Source organism: Rissa tridactyla, chromosome 7 (genome assembly GCF_028500815.1).
Source record: "Rissa tridactyla isolate bRisTri1 chromosome 7, bRisTri1.patW.cur.20221130, whole genome shotgun sequence".
Taxonomy (NCBI): domain Eukaryota; kingdom Metazoa; phylum Chordata; class Aves; order Charadriiformes; family Laridae; genus Rissa; species Rissa tridactyla.
Window position 1 is genome coordinate 29,675,481 of NC_071472.1, and position 23,682 is coordinate 29,699,162.

At 38.6% G+C, this 23,682-nt stretch overlaps 1 protein-coding gene across 5 annotated transcripts in view; it reads right to left on the reverse strand.

The window, feature by feature from the left end:
• Positions 1–23,682, reverse strand: part of PDE1A (phosphodiesterase 1A) — a 238,022-nt gene that overhangs the window by 177,209 nt on the left and 37,131 nt on the right. For 4 of the 5 annotated variants that reach the window (XM_054209006.1, XM_054209005.1, XM_054209004.1 and 1 more), the window contains exons 2-3: positions 16,329–16,492; positions 13,679–13,725 (exon numbers count right to left, since the gene is read on the reverse strand). The gene's annotated coding sequence lies outside the window, so the exon portion shown is untranslated. The remainder of the gene's footprint in view (positions 1–13,678; positions 13,726–16,328; positions 16,493–23,682) is intronic. The other variant, XM_054209002.1, reaches the window with a different exon arrangement.

Below are 23,682 nucleotides of genomic sequence, written 5' to 3' on the forward strand. Positions count from 1 at the left end.
GCTCGATCTGACACAGCTACCTTACCAAATCAGGGCTCTCCCTGCTCATTATTAAGTCAACAAGGTAATCATGCTGCTAAAAAAGGCAAATTTCAGAATATAAATAAGTAAATGCAAAATACAGGAAGTGTTTAGGAGATCTCAGGTAAACTTTTCTGTCCAGTTTTAGGAACCAAGTTTTAATAGTTTGGGGATATAAGAGTGAGTCCAGAGGCAAACAACAATAAAAAATACCATGATAGCATGAGCATAGATAAATATATATAAAGAATAAAGTTAGCATAAAGAAAGGATACAATAACTAGTCTATAAAACAAAAGAGCTTGGTGGCGTATGATGCTTTTTTAATAATATATTGGATGCCAATACTAAAAAAAAATCAGTGGTTGTCAATATATAGTTAGGGTAGCAGAAGAAGTAATCAGTTTCATTTGTACCAGACAAAGGTTAGGCTAGAAATTAAGAAACATTCTCTAATTATGATAGTTAAACACTAGAGCTGGATACCCAGGGTGATAATGGAATCTTTTTCACTGAAGCTTAAGAACAGGACAGCCAAAAATCTATCAGAAATACAGACAGTCCCTGCATCTTTTTTATTTCAGTTTTTTTAGTCTTGATTTTGCAAATAGGCATTTTAATTAGCTTGGGTTGAGATATTCAAATATATCCTGGGAAAAAGAAGATAGCAGCGGGTCCCGTGGAGAAGCAATGGGATAGCACATAAGCACAAGAACACAGCTACTCGCAGCAGAATTCTCATGGCTGGTAAAATCTAATTTTCATTTCCATTAATAAAGTACAGTCATTTTCTTATAATGAGAGAAAGTGTTCTTAAAAATATCCATGCTATCAATATTCTAGAAGCACTTTAGCAACAAATAGCAGTTTGTACTTCACTCAAAATGAAAATATTTCTGACTCTCCAGAAAGCATCCCTGGAAAGCAATGAGTATATGTGCATGATCTATGATCTAAAAGGTGCTTTGTTTTACCCAGTCAGGTGCATTGCTGAACACTGATTAGCACACTAGTTTGACCAATTCCACATCACTTTCAAAAGCAATGGTATTGTTGAAGTATATCTTTACGAAAACACTTTTTATTTTATTTTACAGATTAGAGTAATAGATAATACTAAGAAAGAATCATACTTATTTCTAAATTGTTCCAGTGTTTAATTATTCGCTTTACTAATAAACTTGTTCCTCATTTTTAACTGTTTTAGCTCCAACTCTGAATAATAGGATTTTTTTCCATTTTCATCTCTTGCCTTATAATCCCTCTCTGCAGTACATTGCTTCTTCTTGTCCATACCTACAGATTATACTCCAATCACCATATAATCTTGTTGATGAAGTAAAAAAATCAGAGTTCTTAAATCTCCAACAAAAAGGTACATTTGTCACTCTTTCACAAGATCAAAATGATTTTCAGTGTTTGTTAAAATAACTTCATTGTGAAATCAGCCCGACTGTCCCAGCTGAGCTCTCAAACTGTTCTATTTTCTGTGCTGCCACAGCTGTTTTCTGTGAAGTAACTTAATTTGTCACCAGAAAGATTAAGCTCATGCAATTTTTTTAATAACTAGTGCTTAGCAAAAGTATCATATGTTTGATAGCGTCCAACACTGATGGGTTCATCAATCAGATTATTTATATGACTTTTAATAAAAGATAAGTAAAAGATAGAAAATAAACCCTTTCTTATTTCAGGCTACAAAATAGCCTGGGTGAACGTGTAAGGAAAAAAAACAGTAAAACAGCATAAAGGACTAGTGATTTAGTGTCAGTTCAGAACTATTTTAAGCATCTTTACGCTGTTAACCACTTTTCAGGCCAGCATTTGAGGCCTAAATGATGACCGTTAGGACAGATATCTGACTATCATTGCAGAAAAGGAGAAGCTAGAAATGGAATTAAAACCTAACACTTTGTTTTTCCTCTGATAAAAAAATGACAGTATATCCTCTAAAAATTTCCAAATTCTAAGTTCAGGAAATATTTCAAGTCAAACACATAATTAACAATATAGATAGAAAAAGAGGTGCAATGTTTCTATTCTAATATAACAGCCAGCTTTATCAAACATCACATGGCGATGTGGGGTTTTCTGTTGTTGGGTTTTGCTACTTTGTTTTAAAGACGATTGTACATTAGGATATGAAAAGCATTCATCATATTGTGATGGAAAACGACTGGAATAAAATACGATGTTCATGAAGTCATATTTTAACAACATGAACATAGACGTGAAAAAATCTTTGCAGTTCGCATGTAACATTTTTAGTCTGGTAAAGATCTTAAATAATACAGGTTTTTATTTCAGGCTATAAAATTTTTCACTAAATGCAGCCCATTTAAGGATTAGTGGGATTTCCTCATGACTATATACCTTCGTGAAAAATTTGAAGGAAAGCCATCATTTGACAAAAAAAACCCCAAACACACAAACCTAGTTTAAAACTTTTCTAGTACCCAAATTAATTTAATATACTTTGATTGTTTATAAAAATGGTCCGAGCAATTGATAACATGTAAATTATCTCAGTGAACTTAATGACACTGGCTTGTATTTATACATGCAAAAAGTAGTTAATTTACCTTTCATATAGAGAAAAACTTTGGTGAGTCCATACTGATTTTAATGAATGTGTAAACTAAGGTGTTTTTTCACTTCAGAAAGTGGTAATATAACATGGATGGTTCCACTATTTTCATAAGGCCTGATTCATCTCTTACTGAGGCCTAGGGAACTTTTTTTTGCGAGGCTGTTGGGCATATCAGCAGTGAAACAAAAAGCGATTGATACAAAAACTGCAAAATAGGGGCCGCAGAACGATACAATCCTTTGCACTGGGTGGTCCTTTACAAATGGGTCTTAGGGTGGTAAAAGCATTATGAAGGATCTGGCCTCTGTGTCACGGAGCAGGAATTTTACACAACAGGAAATATCGCCTGTCATCTTATTTTTCAGCAAAGGTATTAAAGTTTGGCAGATAAAACAGAAAGAATGTGCTCCAGTCATTAATCTTAAACTTTTAATATCACATGATTTGAGCTGTAACTCTGAAATTCTTGCTAACATTTATACTAAACAGTCACAGCTCAAGTTTAAACTGAAGCACCTGCCAGAATGTTACTGAGACCACTAAAATGCTGGATATAGCCCGAATAATATCTTTCCTTTCATTCATTAAAACAGACCAGTTTCTGGAATATGAGGGCAATAAAGACCTTTGATTCCATTATTGCATGCCAATATCCTGTCTGCAAAACCAGCCAATGTTACATATCTAGAGAACAAATATGAAATTAGGTATTAGGTAAGCATAAAAGGAGCCTTCTCCAGCATCTTCCCAAACTAGGAACTTTTTGAGCCAGAGGTTACATTTGATACCATGTCCCATGGCCCATGCCAGATTTATTCCATGTGAATTTGCCTAAAACCTTCTTCAGATCCCTTATTCATTATTCTCCACAACATCCTGGTGAAATTCATTCTACACTTCAATAACCCATTACAGCAAATATATTGTCATTTGTATGTTTTGAGTGTAATGCATGCTGATTGCATATGATCTCCCTAAATTCTTGCGTTAGAGGAACATTAGATAATTATTTCCTGTTCACATTGTCTACACCATTCAGTTTCATACTATTCACATGTAAATTTTCATGTAAAACTCACAAGTTTTATTCTCAGTTCTCCTCCTAAGAATTACAAACTTTTCATGTGTCTTTTCATAGTTGCTGAGCCCTGAGATGGCATTTTGAGATAAGTATCAAAATGATATTGAAACCACTTTCTTGAGTGATAAAAATACTACAGAGGCCATTACTGTGTATGTAAAGTTCACAATTGGGTTTTTTTCCCTCACTATGTTAATGATTCTTCATTTATTCACAAATTGTCTAACATTTAAATTGTCTAGTATTTGTCAGAAATCATAACATTGTTTTCTTTGCTCATTTTTAGCAAGAAAAAAAAAGCTACCAATTACTTCTAGCACGCTGTTCTAATTCAGCCTTTTCAGCATTCCATCATGTGAATTTTGTTTCATTTTGCATTCCAACAAACCTTCACAGAACACGAATGACATATGGTATCTGGTCCTCGAATTAGGAAAACCTTGATTGGTCCCTGTACCCTATCTCAAACTGATATCATCTGATTATTGCAGTATTAGAATTTAGCTCTATTACTGAATTATCATCAGTTGTTACAGAGTTTAAACCCTGAATCATTGATGGATTATTCGTAGAATTTGGAAATGGTGCTTTTCTATAGTTATACAACTAAGTTTTTAATGAAAGACTGTACTTCATAGAGAAACATAAATTTACTTTGCAAAAACACTAGATATATTAAAAAAAAGTTTGAATTGTGTTCTCTGAAAATAGAAGTGTAATAGTGAATGTAACTGAAACTAAACAATGTGGTTTTATGAAAAAATGATGACTTGGGAGATTTTTACAGGAGGAAACCTAAACCTCTCAAATTCGAAACTTTTTTTTTTCTGTCAGTGGTATCGGTATTTTCAAATTACACAGTTCAGGAGTGAGACTGTTACTGGGATAACTGCAAGCAGCTTTCCAGTCCTCATGACATTTCAAAAGATAGGTATCCAAAGTGGCTCTGTTCAGTGACACAGTACCTAAGGAACAATGCTGTCCAGCACATCCCAGCTGGGTAAAGTATTATTCCTTTTCCCTTTCAACAGACAAGAAAAGCTGTTCTCCACAAACCCACTTACTATAGAAGAGCTCACAGTTACTACTAAGAAGGTATACACTGCCACCTAATTCTCAGGAAAAACAGACCACTCCTGGGGTCAAAATTTAGCTGCAGCAGAGAGTGAAATAAAACAGGAAAAGAAGCATTCCCTGTGCAGATCGTAGAATAGTTGGGGTTGGAAAGGACCTTTAGAGGTCATCTAGTCCAAACTCCCTGCAATGAGCAGGGACATCTGCAACTAGATCAGGTTGCTCAGAGCTCCATCCAACCTGACCTTGAATGTTTCCAGGGATGGGGCATCTACCACCTCTCTGGACAACCTGTGCCAGTGTTTCACCACCATCACAGTAAAACACTTCTTCCTTTTATCTACTCTAAATCTACCCTCTTTTAGATTAAAACCATTACCATTTGTCCTATCACAACAGGCCCTGCTAAAAAGTTTGTTCCCATCTTTCCTGTAGGCCCCCTTTAAGCACTGAAATGCTGCTGTAATGTCTCCCCGGGGCCTTCTCTTCTCCAGGCAGAACAGCCCCAACTCTCTCAGCCTGTCCTCACGGGAGAGGTGCTCCAGCCCTCTGATCATTTTTGTGGCCCTCCTCTGGACCGACTCCAACAGGTCCATGTCTTTCCTGTGCTGAGTTGTCACCAGTGCAGAGTAGAAGGGCAGAATCACCTCCCTTGATCTGCTGGCCACACTTCTTCTGATGCAGCACAGGATATGGCTGGAATTCTGGCCTGCGAGCACACATTGTCGGCTCAGGTCCACCTTGTCATCCCCTAGTACCCCACGTCCTTCTCTGTAGGGCTACTCTCAATCCCTTCATCCCCCAGCCTGTATAGATAACCAGGGGTTGCCCCAACCCAGGACCCTGCACCTGGCTTGGTTGAACCGTTGAGTTTCACATGGGCCCACTTCTCAAGCTTGTCCAGGTTCCTCTAGATAGCATCCCGTACCTCAGGCGTGTCAGCCACACCACTCAGCTTGGTGTCGTCTGCAAACTTGCTGAGGGTGCACTCGATCCCACTGTTTATGTCATTGATGAAGATATTAAACAGTACTGGTCACAGTAGGACACCACTTGTCACCAGTCTCCATCTGGACATTGAGCCATTGACCACTATGCTCTGGATGCGACCCTCCAACCAGTTCCTCATCCACCAAACAGTCCGCCCACCAAATACATCTCTCTCCAATTTAGAGAGAAGGATGTTGGGGGAGACTGTGTCAAGGGCCTCACAGAAGTCCAGATAGACAACATCCATAGCTCTTCCCTTGTCCACTGATGTAGTCACTCCATCATAGAAGGCCACTAGGTTGGTCAGGCAGGACTTGCCCTTGGTGAATCCATGCTGGTTGTCTCAGATAACCTTCCTGTCCTCCATGTGCCTTAGCATAGCTTCTAGGAGGATCTGTTCCATGATCTTTCCAGGCACAAAGGTGAGGCTGACAGGTCAGTAGTTCCCAGGGTCCTCCTTTCTACCTTTTTTAAAAATGGGTGCAATGTTTGCCTTTTTCCAGTCACTGGGGACTTCACCTGACTGCTATGACTTTTCCAATATCATGGGGAGTGGCTTGGCAATTACATCAGCCAGTTCCCTCAGGACTCTGGGATGCATCTCGTCAGGTCAAATGTCCAACAGCAGAGAATTTCCACTTTAGGTAACTAAGCAGTGCCAAAATCTTGCTCAACTGTTGTGCAAACGGTGGGGTCAGAGTAAAATTTCTTCACTGTGAACTTAACCGTGCTATGGCATCTTTGCAAATCAGTTAAAACTTGACTGAATTATTTGACTAATGAGTTCTGAAGAGGAAAGAGCTTTTGGGGCTACAGAGGCTGATTGTTCAAGAGTGTTGCTAAAATTAGCAAAGGTTTACACAGTCCTTATGTATCACATGAACTTTTTTTTTTTAATGTAACTTCCCCTTTCTTTTGAAAGACTTAATAAAGAAGACTAGAGAAGTTAAGGGGTAGTGGATAACACAATTTCTAATACAGTTTTAAGATATATACTCACCTTGTATAAAAAAGCAGCTATTTTGAACCAAAAAAAAAGCAGCTAGAAGTTTTACAAGAACTTTATACCTGGCTTTCTGAATTTCATAAATAACTTGTGCTGGTGTAGGAAATTGTATTAAACTATGAGGAAAACAGAAGAAAAACAGACAAACAAGCAGAAACATAACTTGTCCAAGTGCTATGATGAGTATACAAGACAAAATGTAGGTGCACCAATATAGAATCATAGAATAGAATCATAGAATCGCTGAGGTTGGAAGGGATCTTTAAGATCATCAAGTCCAACCTTTAACCTACCCTGACAAAAGCCACTTCTAAACCATGTCCCTAAGTACCACATCTACCCTTTTTTTAAACACCTCCAGGGATGGTGAATCCACCACCTCCCTGGGCAGCCTATTCCAATGTTTAATAACCCTTTCAGTGAAAAAAATGTTTCCTAATATCCAATCTAAACCTCCCCTGACATAACTTGAACCCGTTTCCTCTTGCCCTATCACTTGTCACCAGGGAGAAGAGGTCAGCCCCCATCTCTCTACACTATTCCTGATACAGGCTAGGATGCTGTTGGCCTTCTTGGCCACCTGGGCACACTGCTGGCTCATATTCAGCCGGCTGTCAACCAACACCCCCAGGTCCTTTTCTGCCGAGCAGCTTTCGAGCCACTCTGCCCCAATCCTGTAGCGCTGCATGGGGTTGTTGTGACCCAACTGCAGGACCCGGCACTTGGCCTTGTTGAACCTCATACCGTTGGCCTCAGCCCATCAGTCCAGCCTGTCCAGATCCCTCTGCAGAGCCAACCTACCCACAAGCAGATTAACACGCCCGCCCAGTGTAGTGTCATCTGCGAACTTACTGAGGGTGCATTCGATCCCTTCATCCAGATCATTGATAAAGATATTAAAGAGAACCGGCCTCAGCACCAAGCCCTGGGGGACACACTTGTGACCAGACAGCAACTGGATTTAACTCCATTTACCACCACTCTCTGGGCACGGCCATCCAGCCAGTTTTTTACCCAGCAAAGAGTACACCGAGTTCAGGCCATGAGTAGCCAGTTTCTCCAGGAGAATGCTGTGGGAAACAGTGTCAAAAGCTTTGCAAAAATCCAAGTAGATAACATCCACAGCTTTTCCCTCATCCACTAAGTGGGTCATCTTATCATAGAAGGAGATCAGGTTTGATAGACATGACCTGCCCTTCACAAACCCATGCTGACTGGGCCTGATCACCCTGTTCTCCTGCATGTGCCGTGTAATTGCACTGAGGAGGATCTGTTCCATGACCTTCCCAGGCACCGAGGTCAGACTGACTGACCTGTAATTCCCTGGATCCTCCTTCCGGCCCTTCTTGTGGATGGGTGTCACATTTGCCAACCTCCAGTCAGCTGGGACCTCCCCAGTTGTCCAGGACTGCTCATAAATGATGCAAAGTGGCCTGGCGAGCACTTTCGCCAGCTCTTTCAATACCCTTGGGTGGATCCCATCCGGCCCCATAGATTTGTGCACCTCCAGGTGCTGAAGCAGGTCCCTCACCATTTCCCTTTGGATTCCAGGGGCTTCATTCTGCTCCCCATCCCTGTCTTCTAGCTCAGAGGGCTGGGTACTCAGGGAACAACTGGTCCTACTGCTGAAGACTGAGGCAAAGACTGCATTAAGTACCTCAGCCTTTTCCTCATCCTTGGTCACTATGTTACCGGCCCCATCTACTAGAGGACAGAGATAATCCTTAGTCCTCTTCTTATTGCTAATATATTTATAGAAACTTTTTTTGTTGTCCTTGACAACAGAAGCCAGGTTTAGTTCTAGCTGGGCTTTGGCACTCCTGATTTTTTTCCCTACGTAGCTTCACTACCTCTTTGTAGTCCTCTTGAGTGGCCTGCCCTTCCTTCCAAAGGCCATAAATCCTCTTTTTTTCCCTAAGTTGCAACCCTAGCTCCCTGTTTAGCCAGGCCGGTCTTTTTCCCCCGACGGCTTGTCTTCTGGCACATGGGGACAACCTGCTCCGGCACCTTTAAGACTTGAAAAACATCCAGGCTTCCTGGGCTCCTTTGCCCTGGAGGACTGCCTCCCAGGGGACTTTGTCAACCAGGCTCCTGAAAAGCCCAAAGTCCGCCCTCCGGAAGTCCAAGGTAGCAGTTCTGCTGACCCCCCTCCTTGCTTCTCCCAGAATCAAAAACTCTATCATTTCATGGTCACTGTTCCCGAGACAGCCTCCAACCTTCACATCCCCCACAAGACCTTCCCTGTTTACAAACAACAGATCCAGCAGGGCACCTTCCCTAGTTGGCTCTCTCACCAGCTGTGTCAGGAAGTTATCCCCCAGTACATTCCAGGAACCTTCTAGACTGTTCCCTCCCTCCTGTACTGTATTCCCAGCAGATGTCCGGCAAATTGAAGTCCCCCACGAGGACAAGAGCTCGCGATCTTGAGACTTCTCCCAGCCATTTATAGAATACTTCATCTGCCTCCTCATCCTGGTTGGGCGGTCTATAACAGACTCCTACTACGATATCTGCCTTGTTAGCCCTGCCCCTGATTCTTACCCATAAACACTCAACCCCAGTATCACCATCATTTAGTTCAAAGCATTCATAACGCTCCCTGACATACAGGGCCACAGCCCCGCCTCTCCTTGCTTGCCTATCCTTGCTGAAGAGCCTATAGGCATCCATGGCAGCACTATAGCTATGTGAGTCATCCCACCACGTTTCTGTGATGGCAACTACATCATAATTATCATGCTGTACAATGGCTTCCAGCTCCTCCTGTTTGTTGCCCATGCTACGTGCATTAGTGTATAAGCACTTCAGCTGGGCTATTGGTCCTTTCTCCTTTTTACTGGAGGGAGCCGAAATTCTGCCACCCCCAGACTTATTCCTAAGGAGCCCGGTTACGCCCCCTGTCTTTTCCAAGTCTAGTGCCAGGATGCTGCTTTCAGGCTTTTTGCTAGCAAGCTTGGATCTATCCCCATCCCCCTTCAAATCTAGTTTAAAGCTCTGTCAATGAGCCCCGCCAACTCTTGCCCTAAAACCCTTTTACCCCTTTGAGACAGGCTTTTGCCATCTGTTGCCAGCAGGCCTGGTGTCCTGAAAAGCAGCCCATGATCAAAGAACCCGAAGTCCTGACAATGACACCAGTCTCTGAGCCAGGCATTGATCAGCTGGCATTTCCTGTTAATCTCCTCATCAATCTTCGCAACTGTTGGGATAGAAGCAAACACTACTTGTGCTCCTGATCCCCTAACCATCCGTCCCAGGGCCCTGAAGTTTTTCTTCGTTGCCCTCAGGCTTCTTCCTGAAATTTCATCATTGCCTAACTGAAACATCAATAAAGGGTAGTAGTCAGTAGGCCTAACTAGGGTAGGGAGTTTCCTCTGGACATCCTTAACTTTGGCCCCAGGGAGACAGCAGACTTTCCTACAGATTGGGTCTGGTCTACATATGGGACCTTCCACTCCCTTCAGAATTGAGTCCCCTACTACAAGGACCCGTCTTTCTTTCATAACTGAGGATGTTGTTATACGAGGGATAATCCATCTTGGCTTCGGTGACAACTCCAAGTTCAGCAAGCTGTTGTCCTTGTCATCCTCCGGTTCCCTTTGCAGAACACGCTAGAAAGATTTCATTTTACACTTGTCTTTAGTCAAACCAACATTGTTTCTGCTCTTCTAAGAGAGTGAAAAAGTATTCATGTACTGCTTCTGAGATCAGAGATTAATGACATTAGGAAACCTAATAAACATTTTGTAGCATTAGCAACCTACTGCTTGATATTTTTCGCACCAGAAAGTAACATTATGTCTGAAGTTCTTAAAAAAATTATAGGTCAGATCACATAAAGACCCTTGTATAAGACAAAGTCCAGAAAAAGAAGAATACAACAGTAAGACAAAGGTTACTTTAGTACCTCCCTATTTCAGCATTATGCGTCAGTGAATCCTCAAGTTTTAATATCCCCCAGAAATAACAGAGACTAAAACTACATAGATGCAACCTAGCCAACCTTTTTCTTTTGCAGGAATGGCAAACCTATTCCCCCTGCCTTCTCCGATTGGTCTCAGACAAGAAATTCTCATGGTATTAAGATAGTTACTAGCATTGGTGAAAGAGAGGTGCACACATAGGTGAAGATACAATTTGGAAAAGGAAAACAGAAGGGATGGTAAAGAAGATCCCCAAGTATCTTCTTTGGAATTCACTAAAAAAGAATAGAAAATAGCATTTTATTTTTCCCTGGAAAGGCTGGTCCTGAGGCTTCCCAAATACCTGTGCTTCCTCACAGACACTGTGGGAATGAAGCATTACTCACTGAAGAGGGAGAAAGGGAAGGGAACGCTTAACCAACTTGGACATAAGCAAGTCCAAGGGACCAGATAGGAGGCATCCAAAGGTGCTGAAGGAGCCAGACAAGGTCTTTGTGAGGCTGCTCTCTATCATCTATGAAAGATCAAGGGAACTGGGGAGCCTGGAGAAGAGAAGGCTCGGGGGAGACCTCATTACTCTCTAGAGCTACCTAGTCAAAGGATACAGAGGAGATGGAGCTACACTCCTCTCAGAGGTGCACATTTATAGGACAAATGACAACAGACAAGTAGTAACATGAGAAATTATGGTATTTGAGGGGAAAATTACCATGACGGATTCCAATATTTTGAAAAGAATCTTCACCACGCGGGCAGTAAAGTACTGGAAGAGGTTGCCCGGAGGGGCTGTGGAATTGCTGTCCTTGGGGATGTTCAAGGCTCAGCTGGACAAGTCCCCAGGTAGCTTGATCATGTTTGACTACATGACCTCCAGAGGTCCCTTCCAACTAAAACTGGGGCTCTTTGATTCTAACATACAGCAAAGTACTGCCAAAATGGATAAAGATGTATTAGCCAAGCTTCACTTTGCACTGCAGTAAGCTGGGACTTTTCATTTCCAATTAATTGAAAGTTCTTTTAAAGAAGTACTTGAAATCTGCACACTTCACATTGTCTCCAATAGAAGGACATAGACAATATAATTTACCTGCAGAATTTATTGCTGCAGGATGCAATTGATTTAATTATGTTATTAAGATTTTTAGCAGATTAAGTATAAATAATGACAACTACTATTAATGTAACATAGGATACAAATGAAAAGGCTAGCAATTTTCAGGCTTTAGTCAGATCATAAGCACATCACCAGACGGAACAAAACCAAAATTATCCTGTTACAATAATACAAAATCTTGGCCAAGTATACCTAATATGCAATAGTACCAGAGACAGAATACTGAATTATTAAACTATTTTCTTACATGCTATATACTGTTTTCACTATTAAGTATTTGAAGAACTACTTTGTGTATTTGATTTTTGAGGATAAGTAACAGACGATATTGCTCATCAATAATTATTTCTCTGCGTTTCCTTTACTCATTCCTCCAAAATATTGAGAACAATTATGACAGTATGCAAAAGACAGTTAAATAATGAATTTTTAATAATTAAAAATTATTGTTGAAACATATGCACATATGTTTTTCTATGCAAAGGTACCAAAAAATTGATTTAAAATTTAATATTCAATAACCCAAAGCATAATGGCTCATTTAGCCCAAACAAAGGCTAAAAAAATTAAAAGGCTGAAGTCTGGACAAATTATCTGCTTTGTTTTAAAAAAACATTTTAAATGAATAGACCTTAGCAAATTTAATCTGCTATAGCTGACATCATTCCTGGGCATCCATTCAAATTCCAAATTTAATTTCAGTGAAGCTTTAGTAAAAGTAATGCCTTCTGCAGATTCAGACCCATCTGACTGACACTATCTACTGATGACAATAAAAAGTAACTTAACCAAATATGGTGTCTATAAACAGTTCTTAAAATTAAGTATAGATGAAATATATGTTAAACTGGCTTGGAACAACATTCTATTGGATTTTGGTTACTATTAGCAGGGTCTATGCCCTTCCAAGTAAGTATCAGCACGTACTTTAGAGTTCTTTTGAATTAATTTTTTCTTTTAGATAGACACATGCTTTGTGTCACAAGCTGATGACTTTTGATATATTGTTATGGTGAAACGTACTTACTACTGAAGACAGACGTATGGCATGGTGAGCAAAGTACAGAACAGAGATAAGGAAAATCCAAGTTGGAGAAAACCTCTACCATGGGCCTACCTCCATGATATTTAGCACAATTTCAAATTTGTGACAAAGGTAAAAGGAAGATTAAATGTAATTTTATTTCTTTTACTTTTTATGGTAGATATCGAAGTGTAGTTAGCTCATCCCTGTTATTGACTTTGCAAAATTGGCAGAAAATTGCATGAGTTGAAGCTTTCTTGGGAAATTTTTAGATTCCAACTTTGCTCAGAAAAATTATCTGAAAGTACACTTGGCAGAGCCTTCTATAATCTCACAAAAGACCACATTGGAATTTGCTGGGGATTGAAAGAGCTCCAAGCACTTATATTTGCATATGCAAAACACATTACTTGCATGAGAAAAAATGCATTTGTTCATACAGACATTTAGCCAAATCAATTAAATACTAACTTACATAACAGCTCATTAATTCTCATTAATGTGAATTTGTAGAGTTGCTAGGTTTTCTGTTTTAAGGATCTGAGAGAGTAAACACTTTTCAGTTGCAATGAAACATACACATACTCTATTCTACTTATTTTTTTTAACTTACAGCATTTAAAAACAAGCCCATAAAGGTGCCAAACACATAATATTAAAATCATTCTCCATTCCATTCTCAGTTCCTCAACTCCTTCGTTCACAGAAACAAGTGCTAAAGAAATGAGTACACTACAAAGTAAAACTTAGATAAAGATAAAATCCATACCCAGGAGCCTTTTTGCAAATGCTTTCCTACCCCTTAGACTATAAGGCTAGAGAACATGCAAAAAAAAAAAAAAGACTTTGCTAACTCACTCAGAACATCAGGTTATTCAACATGTCCACGGCCTTTGTGCTTATCTCTGGAAAAAAAAAAAAAAAAAAAGTGCTCATCAGTGAAAAATCTACTTATGTATGTTTCCTTAGTTTTACATTCCTAACCAATAAACATTTTCAAATTAAATTTCTGTTTGTAAGAATACCACAGTCAACTATACATTACAAAAAGTTATTTTAAAAAAAATCTGAAAGAGACAATAATAGATACATTCCTCTTGTGCACTATGACCAGTTCTTACTTGTTTTAATGGAATAAATGTCATCTCTCAACACTGCTCCACACAGTTACTAGCAGATAAAATGAATTCTACCCACACTGCAACTACTTCCTAAACAAGCTGGAGCATCTATTTTGATCAATTTTTTATTCCCCATTACCTTTCTTCAGTCTTCATCTGTCACTTCCTAATAAAGAAAAGGGCACAGATTTTCTTCAGCTGTGACCTCTGCCAATGGCAGTAATAATATGGGTGAGGTTTTTGTTTGTCTGGTTTTTTGTGTGGGTTTGTTTTTTTCAGGGAGGGAGAGGGAGCGTGTTGGGGTTTTTTTTTAAAGAAGGAGGAGGAGAAGAAAAAGAAGACAAAACATGCATAGTTTTAGATTTCCTTAGGAAAGCGTGAAAGTTAGGAAGCTCCTCACGATAGTTGAGATTGAGTTTCAAAAGCAAGCCTGATCTGCTTGGTCAGAACTATTTTAATTGGGTTATAGTCTCTGCTGAAGGCAAATAAAGCTCAGAAAGTCTTCTTCCAAATTATTTTTTCAGACAACAAAGCCCAACCACATCAGACATGAAACAACTGATTTCCTTTAAAAAAGTTGTAGATTTAGAGTTGTAATGATTTTTTAAAAGACGATAGTACCCACCTTTTGAAAGTTTGCCAAATAGAGATTTCTTGGCAGCTGGAGGCAGGCGGAGGAGCGTTTTCTTACATAAGGAAAGGCAGGGGCAGTGCCAAGGGGACACAATGGTAAGCCATAAATGGAGAAGTTAACCAAGGCCATGACAGATAACTTCACACCCCCGTACAGATTTCCCCATCTGTAATTTACTGCTTGTTTGTGCATCTGTAAGACACATTTCAGGACATGAAGTTAGTTTAAGTACATCCTTTTAAACCCTTTTGTAACACTTTTTCATATCAATTCTCATAGGTGAAAGTTTATTATTCTAATCTGAATCTTTATGAATGTGAAATACTCGGTATCCCATAGTTTATATAAAGCTCAGGCAAATGAAAGAGATTATAGCATGTGATAAAAAGGCTGTATATCTGGCACAAAATAATACAGAAGAGAAGAAACGATGGCCAGCTTTCACAATATAGCCCTATACAGTAAAATAACACCAGGCATCAAAGCAGGCTGCACAGACAAATTACGCCCGGTACTGGTGTAAATTTCAAACAAATGTGGCCTTTTATAACTAACAAATATTTTGTCCCATGGAATCATTTTAGTCCAGAATTTTTGATTCTTCCTATTCTCCACATAGTTTTAATAGCAAGTATCTGGTGGATTAAACAGAATATTTTTGCTAGAATTTTAAAAATAAAGAGTATCTCAAGTTTCTCATAATCTCTCTGTATTTTCCAAAGCAGCTCTTTGTTTCATTTTGTGTTCAAGGTTTCAGCCATTTGGATAAAGGCAGCAGCTTAGAAAGATCTTTTGTAATACACCAAAAACAATAGGGAAATAACTCTGTAAGGTTTGTGTTCAACGTTTTTGCTGCAAATTCAGTGTAAGTAAAAATAAACATAATCCAAAATCAGTGTAAACCCATGGCATCCCAAAGGATGCTGCAAAATATTTACAGACATGCTGGAAAGCTCAAATTGAAAAGAAACAAAGGAAAAATAAACTGACAATGGCAAAGAAAACAAACAACAGGAGACAAAACCAAAACACTCATCACTCTGATCACACTAACACAGAGGAAATTTTTTTACCCGTAATCTGTTCACTGTCAGGCAGTTCATAAATGTCTTCAAAATCCCAGAAATAACATGGAGTTAAGTCTAAAAAGAATTCCCGGATGAAGAATTTATGCTCTCTAAATAAAGTTTCTAATCAGACTTGGCATTTTTTTAAAAGCAAGAACCGCATCAAGAATAATAATGAATTTACAAGACTGCCACTTTAAAGAAATTAAATCTTTGCATTTTACCCTCCTATTCCTTTCATTTTTGTCCTTCTCATATATGTACATTTAGGACTTAATTATACAGAAAACGCATTTATTTGGTCCCAAGCCAAGAATCCATTTGCTGAACAGAAAGTGTAAACAGGAGAATAAATTTGAAAAACAATATTTTGGATTTTTAATTGACTGATAAACAAAACATCTTGGAAATTTGCATAAATTACACACTGAATTTTAGAAAAGCAAATAAGAAAAACTGTAAGTGTGGTCCTACTTCAAAGTATTTAAGACAAAGCAGAATTTTAAATATATTAATATCCATTTGAAGATGCTTACACAGACAAATGTCTGCTTACAGTTTGAACTGCAGACCCGCTAACCCAGCACGGCAGCTTTGCCTACAGTGGATGTTTCAGGGTAGTGAACGAAGCGAGCTGTGAGCAGGCTGCTCCAGGTACTAACAGCCAGTAGCTACCATGGACATACCATGCATGGATGGTGCACAGTGACAGGTAAGCGGGCTTGCACATGACGTGCTGAAGGCATCCAGTACTTCTGCTAGTTTTTCTGATGCTATGAAGTATCTTTATGCTCTGCCTCAACCTACAATGCAATCAGAGCCACTTGTCAAGAGGTGCAGCTGCTTGCCTCTACAGAAATAAAAAAAGGAAATAAGAAAAAGAACTAATCATCCCAGTAGCATTTTAGTGATTGTTCATTGTAATATCATTGTAAAAATATTACTGGTATTATTACTAATCACGTAATTAATATGTTGTAAAATAAGGAAGTAGAAATTCTTTAGAGTTAGCTGATTTGGTTTTGGATTGGTCCTTTAAAACCAAAGGAGCTATATTTTCAGCACGACAAGTCAGCCCCTTCATGTGCCACTTTATGAACCTGTTTCTCCTTGATCATGAAGTCCTCAAGGACAGTTGCAAGGCTTTCAGAGAAATACTAGCATGGGTGCATAATTATATAGCGCACTCACTTGAGGCCGAGTTCTCTGTGACAGACATTGTACATGGGAGTGAACCTGAAGCTGATTTAGGAGTCTCTTCAGTTAGTATAGAATAAAAAAAAATAATATTTTTTTTTTTAAATTTTGTGATATGGAATATGTAGCACCTACATTCTGCTTTTTTAAATTCCAATTTTCTTAAAAAATGTTTCAAAATGTTATGTTAATTCAAGCCATAGCAATCTGGGTCCTTAGCTAAACCTTTGATCATGGGTATTACTGATTAAATCACATTAATTTTAGGTATCACTGAAGATGCTTTATACTTCCCCAAACCATTAAAACTGGGACCTGTACTACTTCTTTTTTGTTTTTTCTGTGTAAAAAAAATTAGATCATCCTGTTACCCCATAGAGTTTAAAACAGGAAGGAACAAAGACATGAGAAGAATCCTCAAAACTAAATTACAGTAAAGCATGGAATGTATTCCATGTACCTTTAACCTAAAGAAGACATTTAGGATTCAAAGACATTAAGTGAAATGCATTCTAACATAGCAATGGGACGTTCATATCCAAGTTTAACTGCTGAGTTGTCAGTCTTTCCATCTTCCTCGTCTGCAGTCTCATTTACATGAATTAATACAGTCTCCATGTTTTCCAAGTACTAATATTGCAATACAAAAGTTCCATAAACTTGGCCTTTTCATCAGCAAATGCAACATATTCAAAATGTTCTTAGATGTAAGTTCTCCTTTATTTAGTCTTCAGTGAAGACCACAGATGGAGATAACATTTGCTCACACTATATTACAGAGCAGACTATTTAATAATCAATGTGTTGCAGCACTGTTCATTTTGCCTTAAAATAAGTAGCTTTGAAAAGAAGTAAGTTGCAGTGATTGAAAATAAAAGACCTCTTTTTCCTTTAAATGCAGCATGGAAGTTCAATGAATGTGCAGATCAAAATCCCAAAAGACTTTACAGCAGTTGCAACTAAATTTATACATGTAATCATCTGTATGAGCACCCTAAAGTTGTAATGTAATTCTGAGTAGTTAACACAAATACAACTGTTGAGGTTTAATAAGAGCAGAAATTTAATACTCATTTGACAACTGAGAAGTGAACAAACTGCTGCATCTATGAAGTGATGAATCAATTCTGCCCCTCTATTCTGCTCTCGTCAGACCCCACCTGGAGTACTGCGTCCAGCTCTGAGGCCCCCAACAAAAGGAGGGCATCCAGAGGAGGGCCACAAAGATGATCAGAGGGGTGGAGCACCTCTCCTATGAGGACAGGCTGAGAGAGTTGGGGCTGTTCAGCCTGGAGAAGAGAAGGCTCTGAGGAGACCTTATAGCAGCCTTCCAGTACCTAAAGGGGTCCTACAGGAAAGCTGGGGAGGGACTCTTTATCAGGGAGTGTAGTGATAGGATGAGGGGTAATGGTTTTAAACTGAAAGAGGGCAGATTTAGAGTAGATATTAGGATGAAGTTCTTTACAATGAGGGTGATGAGACATTGGAACAGGTTGCCCAGAGAAGTTGTGGATGCCCCATCCCTGGAGGTGTTCAAGGCCAGGCTGGATGGGGCTTTGAGCAGCCTGGTCTAGTGGGAGGTGTCCCTGCCCAGGGCAGGGGGGTGGAACTGGATGATCTTTAAGGTCCCTTCCAAACTAAACCATTCTATGATTCTGTCATTCTAAATTGCTTGCACTCAACCAGGTCATCCCAAGAAAGCCTACTTGTAATCAAAAATTTCATTTTCATGTTTTTGCTATATTGTACACAAAGACAAGTTCTGCTTAAGTCCATTCTTTTTAATTACATTTTTTATTGTGATGCATATTATGAGATGATAATATGTATTAATTTCAGATGGTTTATTCTATCAGATACCCATTCGAGCCACTGTTATATTTCACAAAGAATTCATTCTAGTATACAGAAACATGGGCATGAGGTTACCTGTGAGGATGTTCAGCCTATGAGGAAAATTTAGAAGAAATGCATGGGATATTTTCTGTATCGACTCATACTTGAGAGAATATGAAGAAGTATTCCTCTTTATTTTTAATATCTTTTTGTAATATTAAAGTCAAATGATTTTGTAAGTAAACTCTTTGTGCACTGTTTGTGTCTCCACAGACACTAACTATTCAAATAAAATTCAAACTTTAACAATTCTTTATTCTTAGATTTTTGTATTCCTGTGTCTATCTTCCATTGATAAAAAGATGCTTTTTGAAGGAATTGCAGTGTTCTCCTTTCCAAATTACAGCTCAGATTCATTAACTTAACAGATTTATTAATGACATTTAAATAACACATGATGCAGAATATAGTTTATTCTGGATTATGTGAATACAAAAGGAAATATACTCAATGTTCAAATGAAGGGGAATTTCCTTCCACTTAGTACACTTCCACTTAGAGTAAAACTATGAATAAGAGCTAACAAGAGCAAACTGCTTTTTTTTTTTTTTTGAAGTGTGCCTTTCTTAAGTATGGCTTTTGCAGATGAAGATTCAGTTTCTTTTACCAACACAACATAAAATGTACAATTATAGACTTTTCTAATTCATGTGTGTGTATATATATATATACTCACACACACATACATACACTGAGGAGCCTTTGAAACAATTTGTTTAATAGATGTGATATCCTAAAGAACATGTTCTGATTATTTTTTTATAAAACTTCCTTTATACTCACTGATACAGAGACCTGAACTGGAAACTTTTAATTGCTGTGATTCATTTTTTCAAAGGAATAGGGCAATTTATGCAAATTATACTGCAGTAAATTGGTCATATCTGCTAGATTCAAAATAAAGTACTATTTATTTGCAGTCGTTTTCATTTATATACTGAGGACTTTTCCTAGAAACTAAGTAAGTAATATTCTGGTCTCTGGCCAAACTTTGTTACAGAAACACCAGTAATTTAGCAGGAGCCTTTTTAAGAGTCTCCTCAAATACTTCATCGTTTTAACTTTTACGTGTTATCAGTGATGCCATCTTCTCAATGAAATTGGTTTAATAATGGCCGTGCAGAAAAAAAGCACTGCTGTAAGTGCACCAGCCTGAGAATCTGGAGAGGGAGGGTCCATTTTTGTCACAGGTTGCCTCTATGACTTTAACTTCCTCAGTCTCCCCATGCCTCAGACTCCTTTCATAAGCAAAAGCAAAGCATGTGTCCCCCATCACAGGTTTGCTCCTGTAATATTTATCATTTTCATCTATTCCTTTACATGTTTCTTAAAGACAAAAAGGGGAAATTAGGATGTCAAAACAAACAAACAAAAAATAATTATTTTTGCAGCTCTCTGGTATGTATTATATTGGGTTTTTTGTTGTTGTTTTTCTGGTTTTGAGGGGTTGGAGGTTTTTTTGGTGGGTAGAGTTTCTTTTTTTGTTGCTTTGCGGGGGGGGTATTTTAATTTTATTTTTTTTTTAATTCTCAGTGCTAGAAAATTAAAGCCTCTCCATGTTAGGATTGTTCACCAAGTTTTTCCAAGTTCCTGTCTCACTCATTGGCACTCAATCTGTATCCGTCCAAGAGAATCCCACTGCAAAACCAATTCAACATTGTCTGGAACATCCAGACACGTTTGACTTTCCAAACTGCACGCACAGTATAGCTCACAAGGATGATGTTGAAACACTCCTGTAAACTCTTATCGTATCTGGAAGCATATGGAAACAAAACAAAATAAATCTTTCCTCGCAGAAAGACTCTGCTGTACCATTCACTAAGGAGCACTTTGCTGCTTATGGCTAGATAAAACACAGTGTAGTCCTTCACAAACACTTTTGCAGATGCTGTTATATCACTTTGCACTGCCTCTACATGAATGTTTTCCAAACTCAGCTGCCTATAAATTCTAGAATACTTAACTGCTAAAATATTTCAATCCATGTAAACAACTCTTTTGACACGTAGTGAAAAGGTGTAAATTCAGCTAGAACTATTGCAATATACTTGGGTTCCTCACTGAGCTCGGTTTCTTTTCAAGCAAATAAACAGTCATAGACCATCAATACAATAATAGCAGTTTTAAAACATCTGAAGTTTTACACCTTACAACATTCAAATGCTCAGCCATGTATATTTTGGCAATTAATGTTTCAACTATATTGCATTACATCTTAAATACATCATGCATCTTAAATATCTTGAGACATATCTTAAATATTTATTGTTATCTGCCTGTTCATTTATTTTAGCCTTCTGTGTTACATCACATTTTCTTTTTATTCCTTCTTTCGATCTACATTTTGTCACCCGGTAACTGATCCACTGCTGTTACAAGCAGGTCTAGGCCAGGTCAGACTAAGGACCCCAAACCTCTAAATAAACATCCAGATTCTGGTTACAAGATGGACGCAAGTAAAAGCTCATGAGCATGACTCTCACTAGTAGTATTTTACTTCTAGAAGTTTCCTTTCCCCTAAAACATAGAGTACAGGCAAGACGTATGAGTTCTAAATGAAAAACAAACTTTGCAATCAATCTAAATGGGACACAGTCGCAGGAGAGCTCCTGCAGCCACTCTCTGCCATCAGCCAAGTCTGGTTTCACAGGGCACACAGGGGGCTCTGCTGCCACACAGCTCCTGAACCTCATTTCAACTTGCATCGTATTCAAACGCCTTTACTGGCCCCTGAGGAACAGTATTTCACTGAAAAAAAACACTTGGAAAAAACTCTGTTCCCTTCTGCTCCCGCTAGAAAGTATTATCCGCTGTGCTTTGGGTTCCCTCCCACCGCAGCCTCAATAAAGTTTTCTCATTTTAAATATTTCATGTCACCCACGCCTGCCAGCTACAGCTGGGCCACACATGGTACATGCTGTAAAGCACCATTCTTTTGCCTTTGCCCAAAACCTTTTAAAATTACTATCAACACAGGATTTCAGATCTGTGTCCTGCATAATGCTGGCCAAGGTAAGATACACGAGAAGAGCTTTTGTTATCCTTCCAATTTTAGCCTTTCCTTTAAGCAAATCAACAGGCAAGACATTTAGCCTAACTCCACATTGGAAACAGCTTACAATAAAGGACCTGAATTATAAAATACGTTATACTAATGCATTACTATCAAAATTGAATATTCTCTTCTGACATTTCCTTCATTCACAATAACTTGTTAAAGAATATGCTTAATAAAGCAGTGAAGATAGTGAAATATAAAACCCACGTGCTCCCTCAGCTCCTTTATTTTTTCTAATGAAAAATGCCCTGTTCAGAGCTATCCCCCTGGGAGAGCTGGGGTTTTACTCCAGTCTGCTCATAGCTCAGTTAATTACCTCAATAATAGATTGCAATAAAAGTAAGTCTATAAAGCTGAGGGCACGATGTCTCCTCTACATGTGTGTCAGAGGGATTTACTCCAGTCCCTTGGATCAACCACCGCTTAGTGGCTGGAAAGCACCATGTGTGTTCCTGGAGCAAATCTTACTTACCTTCACCCAAACGGAATCGAGCTCATGTCCTCCAAGACATATTTGTAATATGAATGGAAGCGTGATAACTGAGGAAGATTATGGCCCTCCATGTCCATCAACAGTATCAGAGAAGGTGAGTAAACTCAGTCACCTATTTTTATTTGTCATAAAAGGAGTGCAGAAATTTCCTCTGTTTCCTATGACAATGGCACGCAACAACAGATACTTTGAGTACATCAAACAATAACCTCTAGGAGTCAATAAGCTGAGGGAAAAGCACATCTTTAAAAGGCTAGAATTTTTAATGCCAGGAGCTTTCCTAAAACTGTCGTTTGTTGGCCAACTCTTTTTAGCCAGAAAAATAAAATGGGAAAGAAAGAAGAATACATATATCCTTCCTTAACTGTATAGCAAGAAGCCAGGCAGAAGACACAGTTCCACACATTCCACAGAAGAGAGCAAAAGCAGTGGCGAATTTGGTGCAAATACTGTTTATTACCCTCATGTAGCAATTTTAATGTCTTTTAGAATTTATCTAGAGGCAATTCATTAATAATAAATACAATTTAAATCTTCTATTGGGACATCTCCTTAATTAGGATACGGCAATTCACAAAAGCATCAGGAAAAAAAACATGCAGTGATTTACATAAATATAATTTGCTAAAATAATTTTTGATTGGCATAAAGTTAAAATGTTAGGGTTCTACATGTTGCACACTGCTACATACATTTTTACACCAGCAATGTCCTAGTTTTGCTCTGAAGACACCTGCTATGATTTTTGAGACCACCTAACCATTTTCCTTGAACATTCCTCAGATGTAAAAGCTATTTCCCACAGTTTGTTTCCATAGATACAGAGAATTTTTTTTATTAATCAGAATGATAGCCTGCAAATTGCTAAGCAAACACAGCATCAGCAAGCAGTTAATATTCCACGCTGTGTCTGTTTAAACAGTGTCCCACTCTGATCACATTTAATTTCAGACAGTTAAAGCAGAGTGGGATGGGACAATGTGATACTTTCTAAATGGAGGTTCTGCCACCACGGTTCAAGTCAGAAACCTAGGTCAGTTATCACTTAATACCATGGCTGCGGAGCGTACTGAGAAAAGCAATCAGTTGCTGCTTAGGGGAGGAAAAATCCCTGTCAAGGAGACTGAATTAAAGCATCATTTCATCCAAGTATTTGACTAACTTGAATTTTAACCCAGAAAACCTAAACAGACAGACCAAATAGCAGAGGGGAAAGGGTTATCGTAATCTATTGAGTTAAACGGAACAACTCTGGAAACAAACATCCAAAGTAAAGGCTCCAGCGCCTTTTGCAGACACAGTGAGATTCAGGGTTTTTTTCTGTCTGTCTGAATAGAACAGTGAAGCAAAACAGATGGGCTAATAATTATTACTGGGCTAAAGTTGCTACATT